Source organism: Oenanthe melanoleuca, chromosome 3, assembly GCF_029582105.1.
Source record: "Oenanthe melanoleuca isolate GR-GAL-2019-014 chromosome 3, OMel1.0, whole genome shotgun sequence".
Lineage (NCBI taxonomy): Eukaryota > Metazoa > Chordata > Aves > Passeriformes > Muscicapidae > Oenanthe > Oenanthe melanoleuca.
In genome coordinates, this window is record NC_079336.1 from 86,702,081 (window position 1) to 86,713,280 (window position 11,200).

Here is an 11,200-nt window from a genome sequence, read left to right on the forward strand (position 1 = left end):
TTATTAGCAGAGCTCTGTAATTGAACCAGTAATTAAAATTTTGTGTTAATTTGGAAAAAATTAATATAGCCAAAATTCCCCATGTCAAGGTGGTTTTTTTTAACACCTAGGAAAATCCTTATCTGTCCTTTTCCAGTGTACTTGTTACATGGCAGGACCATCAACTGCATGGCTGCTGGCATCTTTCACCACTGGACCCTGCCACGTCCACCATAAATAATTTAAACATGAATGAAGAGAAAGTGTCTTCATGTGACACAGGGCTTTTTTTAAATTTTATTTTCCTTTTTACCATCCTTACTGAAAATCTTTCAGATATCAGATTGGGAGCTGACTTTTTAGTATTTTCAACAGTACTGGTAGTTGCAAAATATGATGTACAAAAGCATTTTACCATATAGTATCAAAGAGAACATTACCTTGTTAACAGCTGAGCAAAACACATTTTCAGCACCTAGAAAATATCAATGCTTCATATAATTCTGGCTTTTTGAACTAAAAAATTTTTTAAAAATCCATTTAGATTTCTCATGAAGGTGGTAATTTCATCAACTAAGGTAGGATTCTTCAAGGGAGATGTCAAATGAGATATTCCTGGCCCAACCACTCAAGCCCCTGGCTTTTTCAGGTTTCTGTTTCAAAGCTAAAGTGTGGCTGTAAATACATTTTTTAGCTTTTTAATGCATAATGATTAAAATAAAATAATTAAATGAAACAGGGTATGTTTTTTCCTTTTCATTACTCTGAAAAATGCTAGAATATGGTGCTGTATTTTCTGTCCAAGCTTGATGCAGACAAAATTTAAAGCTATCATTTAAAGTCTGGCAAAGCCAAAGTGACTAAAAAGAGGGTCTTATTTAACAGTGTCTTATAAAAATAGTTTCATGAAAATGGAGAGAAGAGACAGGCAAATTCAATAGTTGGGGAACTTATAAGTACTATAATTAATTGGGATACCAAAGAGTAAATTAGGATATTTTGGGAGCTTTGGCATGCTTGAATAAATGCAGTTACACAATAATCAGACAGAAGGGGAAAAGGTGTTACCACCCTGCAGACCTGGCACATCTCACTGGAAGTTCACAAGGGAAAACCAAGCTGCAATGGCACTACACCTATCAAAGAAAACAAACCTATAAAGACTGAGACAGGGAGATGGCACTATAAAAATCGTGATCAGGCTCAGGAACCAGACTGACTGTGTTACATGTTGGCCTTTGAGAAGCAAATCAAAGCAATCAGCAGAGAATTCCAAGCAGCATTTGAACATTGACCACTGGAAACTAAGAGTAGCAGCAAGTCCCTGAGATTTTTCCTTTTTTTTCAAGTGAACTCAAGAAAAGCTAGTAAAACTTGGCAATTGTTAACATACCACCATAACTACAGGTTTAATAATGTCCCATAAACTTTAAGAATTTCAAATTCATTGCTACAGAGCAGCTTATATATTCATTTTGCAACACACCCATTTTCACACTCAAAGACATCAGAAAAGCAGATTAAAGTTTATTTTTCTTTTGATAAAGAAGTTAAGCTGATTCTGGCAGCTTGCCATCAATTTGACCCCATCTCCCAACTTCCCCCCTGCCCAAATACTATAAATTAATCTTACACTGGTTGAGGGGGAAAAAAAAAACCCTGAAAAGGTTCCAACATTCAAGTCCTTTGGCTGAACCTCTCAGGGGCATATCCCATGGTGACAATCATTAGTCTTGACTATCTCAGCTGGCCTCTTCCCCAAAACTGTGCCTGTAGCACAAATTTCCAATTTCTCTTGGTGTAGATGTTACCATGATCCACCATTTCTTGATCATATTCTCCAGAGATTCCTACCATGGCACTGTTCCTCTGAACAGGCTGCAGGTCTCACACAAGGACATTTGCAGAGTGACCTCACCCAGATGAAGCCAGCCCAGGTTTCCACTACAGAACCCAAGAGCAGAGTATGAGCCTAGAAAGTTAGCCCCACAAATCAGCAATTAAACCCAAATTATTCAAGGAGGGAAATGTCTAGTCGATTTTGACTGCAAAGCAGATTAGATGGAGGATTTTACACCTTGTCTGCTGAGCAGTGAATATACAAAAGAGTGAACAAATAATACAGGGGGGCTCCCATCTTACAGACAGCTCAGTGAAATGTACATAGGTTTTCCTGGGCCAGTTTTTAACATAATGGTAAAAAAACTGATATACCAACATTCCTTAGGAAAATTTAACCACTTTTCTTCTGATAGTGAGTCTGTAGTAGTTTCCCACAATGCTAAATCCCCATCTTCTTCACTTAGATGAGTGACCAACTGAAATGATTCTTCAGGACAGACCAAAAATGGAGAAGAGCTTCAGAGTTCCTAACAAATCTGAATTTCATGAAACAGAAAGCTGGTTGTTACATCACTCCATGAAAAAATATTTATATTGGCTCTGGCTTTAAGGTTTCATTTCTCAGTTCATGCAAGTGACAGGAAACACACAGAATCTAATCAAGAGATAGTCCACAAGGCTTTTAAATGAAATGTTAAGTAAAGACTTCTTATGAAAACAAAAAGATGCAGCTCAGGAAATGAGCTTGGTCATCTCACAGCTTTGTTGCTCCACTGCCAAGCTAAACCAATGGCTAAACATTAGATTATCATTGTAAACAATACACAGGGAAATAATTGCTATCAGGATTTACCCAAAAGTAAGTCTGAAGAGCACCTAGGTGACTTATGAGGCTCAGCTTTATTTTTGAATCTCACTTAAGAGACTAATTCAGATCTTAATGAAAAATCAGAGAAAGTAGGTTTTCAAGTCATGCACTTTTAAAGAATTTACTTAAAATGTAAAATACAGTTTTATGCACAAGCCAGAAAAACCAACAAGAAAATATATTTACAAAATATGAGCTCAAGAAAAATCCTTTCACATAGAAGAGTCCTTCTTTAAGAAAGACTTTCTTTTTATTTTTCAGTGCAGAAGGTCGGTGTGACTAGAAAATAAATAACATGAAAGAGGCGGAAGAGGACAGGGGAAATTGCTCTGCAGAAGAAAAACAAAGAACAGCAGTCACAAACTTCTCATGAACTCCTGAACTACCAAGTTAACCAAGGTAATCTATTGCTCTCCTCCATACTTCCAGCCCTTCTTTCATCTCTTTGGCTCGATGCTGTAACTTGTGTGCATTTGTAAGGGTGAGCTGTGAATCAGCACAGTGAATGTGATCTGAGTTTCCAGGGGAGCTCTCAAACTGGTACACATCAGCCTCAGATGAAGCATTTTTTCCAGATTTTACAAGAGTGACAGCAGTGTCTAGCATTAATGTGGTTGCCTCTGTTTTTATTTGACAGCATGACTGCATTTACATTTCAGGGAAAGCCTGTACAAAGGGATGGCTTTGGAGCTTGGCTCCTGAATGAGCTCCCAGCTCATAACACTGTGAAATTAATAGCTACTTTTATTTCATCTGGCAGGGAGTTTTGCAGTCGATGTAGGATTGCATCTCCTGTGACCACAGGGTTTCTCAGATTTCCCAACAGTTTAATTGCTCCATGCTACGTGAGGTTGCATTTTCTGAGAGAGAAGGAGCTATCTCATACAGACAGGGCTCTGCAAAGCAGCCAGCACTCCTGAAACAGTCTTTGTTCACTGACTGCTAGGAAAAGAAAGTAAGTAAAATTTCAGTGGATAAAGAACCACAATCAAATAAGGGGCTTATGCTTTAAAATTACCATCAGACAAACTAACAAAGGCAAAAAAGTTTAAAGCAAAAACTTGAGTATAGAATTATTTAAACATCTTCATTTCTGGTATTAAAATTCCATAACCTCTTTATTTCTAGAAGGGGAAAAAGGGGAAAGATGAAAAAGGAGGCAACCAAGTGAGTTGGATGTCTGGACAGGCAATGAAAGATAGACAATCAATGAGACTACATGTTTTTACTTTCCTCTCTTCCTGAAAGAATTAATGAAACTCTTGAACTTTGGCCTCTGTTTGAGGCTAGAGCAGCAAAGAGACTGCCTGACAACCCACAGCAATGCCGATGGAAGATTTTAGTGTGAGAACACTGTGTGCTCGTTTGGCATTGCATTCCCGAGAGGAAATGTGATAGACAGTGTATAGATTAAATTTAGCTACATTTGGACATTAAGACACAATACTTGGTGCCTTGATAGAAAAGATCAAGAGAGGTCATACTATATGTGGTTTCCTTTGTAGGTTTATAATGCTTTTGCATTTCTCATTCCTTTTTTCCTTTTCTTTTTATGGCATTATTGTTGCATGGCAGACAACCACTCCATCTTTCTTAGTGATGCTGGTAAGACAATAAGGAAGCTTATGTCAGGAAAGTAATCAGAATTCTCTGAAGAACTCAAAGTCCTTTCAGCATGCCTCATAATTGATTTCAAGTGTCTGATGAAAAGTCACTGTGACACAGTTTTTTCTTGGGCTTCAAAATCAAAAGGAGAAAAATCCCTGCCACAGGAAAACCAAGACTTCAAGTCTGAAATAAGAGTTTTCTGGGATTTTCTGGTTTTACATGAAATTCAGTAGGAATCTTCAGCCCTGCACCAGCTAACAACACAACTATAGTTGTCTGTAGCCACTGCCTTGCAGACAATAAAACCACTCACTTTTAAGGAACATTGCAAAAACAGTTTCAGGTCATTTCCCTGCTGGCTTTTCTTGTCTGGAATGCCTTTCAGAGATTTGGCTATGTTGACACTGCAGGTTAAATTAAATAAAAAATCCAAACAGAAGCCACAAAACTCAACAACTCAGCCTTTTTAATCTACCTAAATGTTTTTTAGCCTGCTCATCACCACAGAATCCAAGTGCCCCTTTTCACATTTCGGTGTTTCCAAAAGGATCAAGTCATGGTAAGACCATAATTCTTGAGTGGCTGTTGCAAGGAAAGATTGCTCTAGAGAAGAACAAATCCTCTTCCCTAGAAATAACCCTGAACAAGACAAATTAGAGGTGGAATAGGAGAGAAAGTAACAGGGCTATTTTTGCTTGGCAAAAAGATTAGTAGAGTCAGCAGCCTATGGAAGCAGAGTTGTAAAGAGTTGGAAGAAAATGCTTTCCTCTAACCTTCAAGTGCAAAGGTATCACAGTTCTTTCACAGAGCTTCCCTTGGGATCATGTGAATATGGATCATCCCATACTTCACGGATTGAATAACCATCTGAAAGGAGAATAATTTGAGATAAACTGAGATTAGTTTCTTGCATTGACATCTGCTTGGAAAATCTAGTGCAAGGGTCATTTGGCTTGCTATGTTAATGGTAATACTGCCAGCAACCAGTATCAAAACACTGAGAAATTTGTAAAGATCTGGCACATTACAGCCTGCTTAATAAATTCAAAGATTTGAACATGACAGCATATTGTAATGTAGCAATATAATATAGTGAATTTGCAGAACCAGGTTGAATCCATAAGGAGACCCAACACTGATTTCAATACAAATGCTTACTGCAATCTGAATGAATTATTTGAATACATACTTAGCTGAATACATACTAACAGCACTACCTATGGAATAAAGAAAAATTGGTTCCCTTTTTTCTCTGTATTATATGCAATTGGAGGGAGGGAAATCCATTTTTTCATACATATTTGTATCTATATTTTTCCAATAAGAAAAGTATGCATTTAAATGCAGGGCAAGATTAACTGTTAAGATCTGGCATGCTTTAGTTAATGTGAGTTAACAAAAGCACAGTCATTCCAAAAGAGGTACAGTAAGCTTTCTGCTGTGGGGCAAGCAGTGAATCATAAATAAGATCTGCTTGAGTCACCCAACACAGACAAACAACTCAGGGGACAAGGAAGAAAGGGACAGGATAACCACCAAGCATCACCTTGGGAGAGACAAGTTACTATTGGTTTCTTGATTCCCCCCATCCCGCAGCAAATGGTGAGACTGATCACCCACTGGAGTGCATGAAAACTGTCTTACATTGTTACCTGGGGAGTCAAAATGAGCACCCAGGATAAAAATCCTCATTCTGGAAGTTCCATTGGCAAAGTTTTACCATAAATCTTCCCAGAAAGAGGGAAGTTTTCAATTATCAGAGATTCATCATGGTATTTCCACTGGGATGGGCTAACCACCACGATCATCTTTTCACTTCTACAGAACACCTGATGAGAAGAGTGTGTTCAGAGCAGGATTGCATCTGGAAGATCATTCCTTTTTATTCATTTACAGGCTGGGTATATGTCCTAGGTTACAATGTGTATTCTATCATGATCTGCTGAAACCAGGTGGGGCAGTGATTCTCATCTCTGTGGGAGATATCCTCTGCTAATGGGCCATCTGTTAAACACCAAGTAGGGCAGTGTTCTTTATCTTTTCCAAGACCCGTCCTTCCTCCATGAAGATATCTTCTGCTAATGGGCCATTGAGTCCCACTGCATGACTGATAAAATTACATCATCCCATTGGGAGGTGCTCCACCCAGGGGGAGGAGTCAAACATTTCCTACCTTGATAAAAACTGAGATTTGGAACACCAAAGCTGCCCTTACCTACTGGTTTCCAGAGGACAAGAGCTACCAGGACCACTGCCAGGATTTCTACAGGATCACTGCTTCAAGAAGACCACTTCATCTGGACTGCTACCACCACGCTAACTAGTGGGGTGTCAGGTTGTATTCTGACTCTGTCAGAGCTTTATTTTCTTTTGTACTATTACATGCATTTTATTTTTTCTCTTTTTCCTATTAAATTGTACTTCTGACTTGGAATCTCTCACTGGTTTTGATTTCAAAACCATTACAGCATAACATTGGACAATCCCTATGCTTCCACGAGATAGAAATGGAGAGGCATAAAAGAAAATGGCCATAGACTGACGGTTCCTGTTGTTCCAAAAACGGAGCTGTGTAAAGAGTGAAAGTTTTCTCTGAGTTCCTCAGTCAGTAACAAACATGGGAAAAGTGACCCAGCGCTATTTCATTATCCAAGACACCGGCATACCTCTTTGGCCACATGGAGAGAGCTGGTGGAGGGGGAAGCTGGGCAGTGTGGAGAGATGGCTCGCTAATCCTGTCAGGAGAAAAAGTGTTTCGTGTCACTCAGCAGCATCTCGGCAGGGCAGTCACGGGAGAAGCGCTGACAGCTCCTGAAAGGAATCACCCTCAGTCCTCCTCCAGCAGGGAGAGGTCAGCTTCCACACAAAGCTTATAGGGTGGGGGAGATGAAAGTGTGGGGCAGGGACATCTGGGCTCCATGTAGGATTTCACCTTCCTCTGCCCCACGAGCAGTCCTGCCTGCTTCCAGCTAGCCTGTCCTTTCTGACCCCTTCACTAAGCAGCTCTGCCATTCTCTCATTCCCCAACTCTCAAAGTTTAAACTTGCCAGCCTTGCTGCCAAAAGTAAAAACAGAAATAGTATTGGGTTTGAAAGCAATTTCAATGTAAGGAAGAGCTGCAGGGGCAGAGCAGGGATTCTTGCCACACGTGACACAGAGTACCTATCATACCACAGCACAGGCTGAAAAATACATTTCACAACCAATTTTACAGACTTATCCTGCTTTTCTTTAGAAAATGTTTAGTCAGACACTTTCAGACAGTGGTGCACTTGAATGATTCTCAGCAGGAGAAGTGGTAAATAAGTGTAGACAAAGAAGTGAAAGATCTACAGAAGGGATGAAGCCATCCAAGACATTAACAGGGTTAAATAAGAAGGCACTTTAATCACATCATAAATGTCTATATTGGCTCACAGTTACCACCTCCAATGTACAAATCAGAAATCATACAGTCTAATCAACATTCTACCTGAGGGTCACGAATCCTCCCTGAGCTCATGGGATTCATCACCCCCACAGCATGACAGAGCACTCCAAGGGACAGGGTGTTCAGCTGTGGCCAAGGACCTAAATTTTCCTCCCAGAAAGCAACTCATGTTTTAAAAACACAAAGGTGTCTGAGTTACAGCTGGGCATTTGGGTTCTTACACAAGATATTCCTAACTGTCTAGGAGGCTTACAGGGCATTTTTACTGCAGCACACTGCCTACTTTGTGCCACACTCTCAGTGGCAGCATTCACACATCCCTCTCAGAGACTCTTTGTCCTCTCCTAGGCCCTCAGAACCCCTTGAAAGAAACAATAATTCTTGCCTCAAAAAGCTAGTGGAAAGTGTTTTTTTCTGATACATGACATCATATAGGGCAGCCCCTCATCCAGTAGGGAATAAAATTCAGAGATCTGGCTGCTCCTTCGTTTCATCACATTTTCCCTGCTTTGGTGGATTAAAGCTGAAAGGCTTTACAGGAAATATGTCTGTTACAGGGATGTAAACAATAAATAATTATAGGAAAGAGAAAGAAAGACTGATTTATTGAAGACTATTCACATCTAGAAAGTAAATAACTGAACTTTCAATTTAAGTGGACATTTTTACTGCCGAATAAATCTGCTTCTACAGATATGAGAAAAGACTTCATGTAGTACACAGAAAAGGAAAAGTCAGAGAAATTCAGATAGTGCCAGTGAGCAGACAGGGCCAGCCTCTTGATAGATGCTGTTGGTTTAGACCAACCTAGGATTGTTTATACACTCATCTGCCATTGAATGACAGTATAGTGAGATATAGCAGATATAAACAAATTGCTGTTGAGTAAGGGAAAAAGAGCCACATGCCTATGTGCCTAAGGCTGCTAGCCTTCACATCACCAAAACTGCAAAGACCTTGATATTTGCTTTTCCCAAGTATGGACCACCAGGACTTTTAAGATAAGCTTCTAAAGTTAGGTACTGCATCTATCTTTATGTTTTTAAATGTCATGCTTTGAAAAGCATTTGAGTACCCAGCAGTTCACCTGGAACAAAAAGTGGCCACAAAAACAATAATTGCACCTGACTTATAACCTGAATCAGGTGCTACATTTGGACACATCCAGTTTCTAGTGAAGGTGAAGGTGACCTGAGTTTCTTATCTCTTCTGAGAAATGTTCAGGCCAAAACCTCAGGTCTTAATATCCTTTGCCAATTTCTGCTCTGCAGTTTCTATACAGTGCAATGCTAGAAATAACACCATTTTCTTGTTCTACATGGGTTATTTCAACATCCTTAGAATTTAAAACCTACCCTCTTTAATTTTCACCAGCTACTCCCTCTAACTGTCCTTTTCCAATCAACCAAATATTATTTCTTTTTTATCTCATTTCCCACAAAGTCAAAGTACAGTTGACACTCCCTGAAGTAACATAACAGATATGGGTATATCTAAAACATGTGAACTCAGGAGAGATTTGGAAAGTTTTATGTACGTGAAATAATTGAATTCACACAGCACTGACTTTTATCTCAAAGGATGGCCACACAAAAAGCTGAGCCTGATTCCTTAGTGGTGAGATATTAGATTTCCATCTGATCTGATGGACAGTCTTAACAATTTTATGGAATGTGATCTATCCCTCAGGCTTAGAGTGAACTTTGACAGGTCATAATTTTAAAGCTCCAAAACATGAATTTTTGGGAGAGACTTGCAAATCTAAAAAGGTTTTGTATGAATAAACCATAGAATAAGACAACTATGGGAGAAATGCAGGGAAAATAAAGGAATACATTCTGAATATTTTTTAATATTTGTTTTACTGTTAAACTTCACATTATTTTCAATTAGTCTACCTCTGCTAGTTTTTAAGGAAACAAATAGAAGAAGCCTCAATCTCCACTTCAGCACTAAAGAGCTGGGTAAGATTATTCTTCATCCATGTGCAAATACATGGATCTTCCAAAACACATAGTAGATTTTTTTTCAGTCATGGCTGGTGAATTTCAAAAGCTCCCTCTGTTTTGTGACCTCACACAAGAAATCCACGTTTCTATGGACAAATCAAGCAGATTTCAAACTTTTCCCTAGACTTGAAGCAGGCTTTGAAATCAGAGACTCAGAGTGATGAAATTAAAATGCAATAGGACATTAGTTCACTGAGTTCATCTACCAGCAAAAATCTGTTTTAAGATTTGAAACTGAAGTTAAAAGCACAATAAAGATACAAATTCCTGCTAATCTGAAACTTTCTCTTTCTCACCTTGTCATAAAAGCCCTTTGTGCCTGTAGCCACAGTCCCTTATCTATCCTGCAGACTCTGCCAAAAGGAAGCTGACACCTCATCAGAAGATATCTGGGGAGAATGGTACTGCTTGAATCCTGCCTCTATCTCCAGAATGATATTTTAGTCTATAAGGGATGGCAAAGGATTTCCACAGGCAGATGAATCACCAGAAAATGTAAGCGAACAGCTCATAAAGAACATGTCCTCCTCATAACCAGACAGTTGGTTTTCAGTTTCATGTTCTAACTTTTAAAAATTAAAAACTCAGCTGGGACTGCATCTTTGCCTGATGCCTCTGAATTCCATTTCCCTAACTCATGCCCTGGAATCAGAAACAATTTCATATTCATCATAAATGCAAATAGGTTTTTTGCGTTCGCTGGTATTTGCTGTGGAAATTGCACAACTTTAAGGTATTAAATGATAAATTTACAGTATTAAATGTTAGCTGTGGCCCTTAGCAAAAGCTGAGCAGTACATTTTTTCTAAGAGATCAGAGTGGGCAAAGCCAGTGCTGTGTGTGAGAGCTGATCCTGCTCAGGTACCCTGTGGTGTCTGCAGGACCTTGCAGGGCAGGACAGCAGGCACCAGTTAAGCTGCAGAAAAACAGGTACCCTTTAGCAGTAAAAATATACACAGAGCTACTTCATCCCTCCTTTCTTCTTCATTAGCAATATTTCTTTTCTTTCTTTTTCTCATGTGTGTACATAGCATTTCTGCGAAAGAAATCTTGGATGCCTGAGATTTTTTGCTCGTGGTTTTTGACTACCTGTGTATCAAAATGCAACTTTTCACAGATGCCCCTTTACTGCAATATTTGATTCCAGATAAAAAATTCAGCAGAGGCACAGACAATGATGATATGGAATAACAGAAAATGAATGATAGGTTATACTGATGTTTATTCAAGATCATCTTTTATTGTGTGTGGCACAGTTATTAAAAATATTGTTCTACTGAACACTCAGGAAAAACAAAACTTGCAGTTAGCAAACCCTTTAAGGGTGTGCTTACCTTTAAGCCTGTAGAAAGCCTTCCAAATATTTGCTGGAGTAGTCATGTGCCTGGAGTTAAGCATGCTTAGAAATACTTCACTGGACTCAGACCCAAAATCTGTTTGCATTATGGTTTGGGAACAGCAAAG

The 11,200-nt window shown here is 39.1% G+C and overlaps 1 long non-coding RNA gene across 2 annotated transcripts; it reads left to right on the top strand.

The window, feature by feature from the left end:
- Window positions 1-2,514: 2,514 nt before the first annotated feature.
- LOC130251114 (uncharacterized) lies at window positions 2,515-6,189 on the top strand. Of its 2 annotated transcripts, none has more exons than XR_008840104.1 (3): window positions 2,515-2,680; window positions 2,951-3,088; window positions 6,122-6,189. It is a non-coding gene; the product is annotated as an uncharacterized LOC130251114 (long non-coding RNA). The 2 variants fall into 2 exon arrangements; XR_008840105.1 differs by lacking the exon at window positions 2,515-2,680 and adding an exon at window positions 2,715-2,782 and having other exon boundaries at window positions 2,956-3,088.
- The last annotated feature ends 5,011 nt before the right edge of the window (window positions 6,190-11,200 follow it).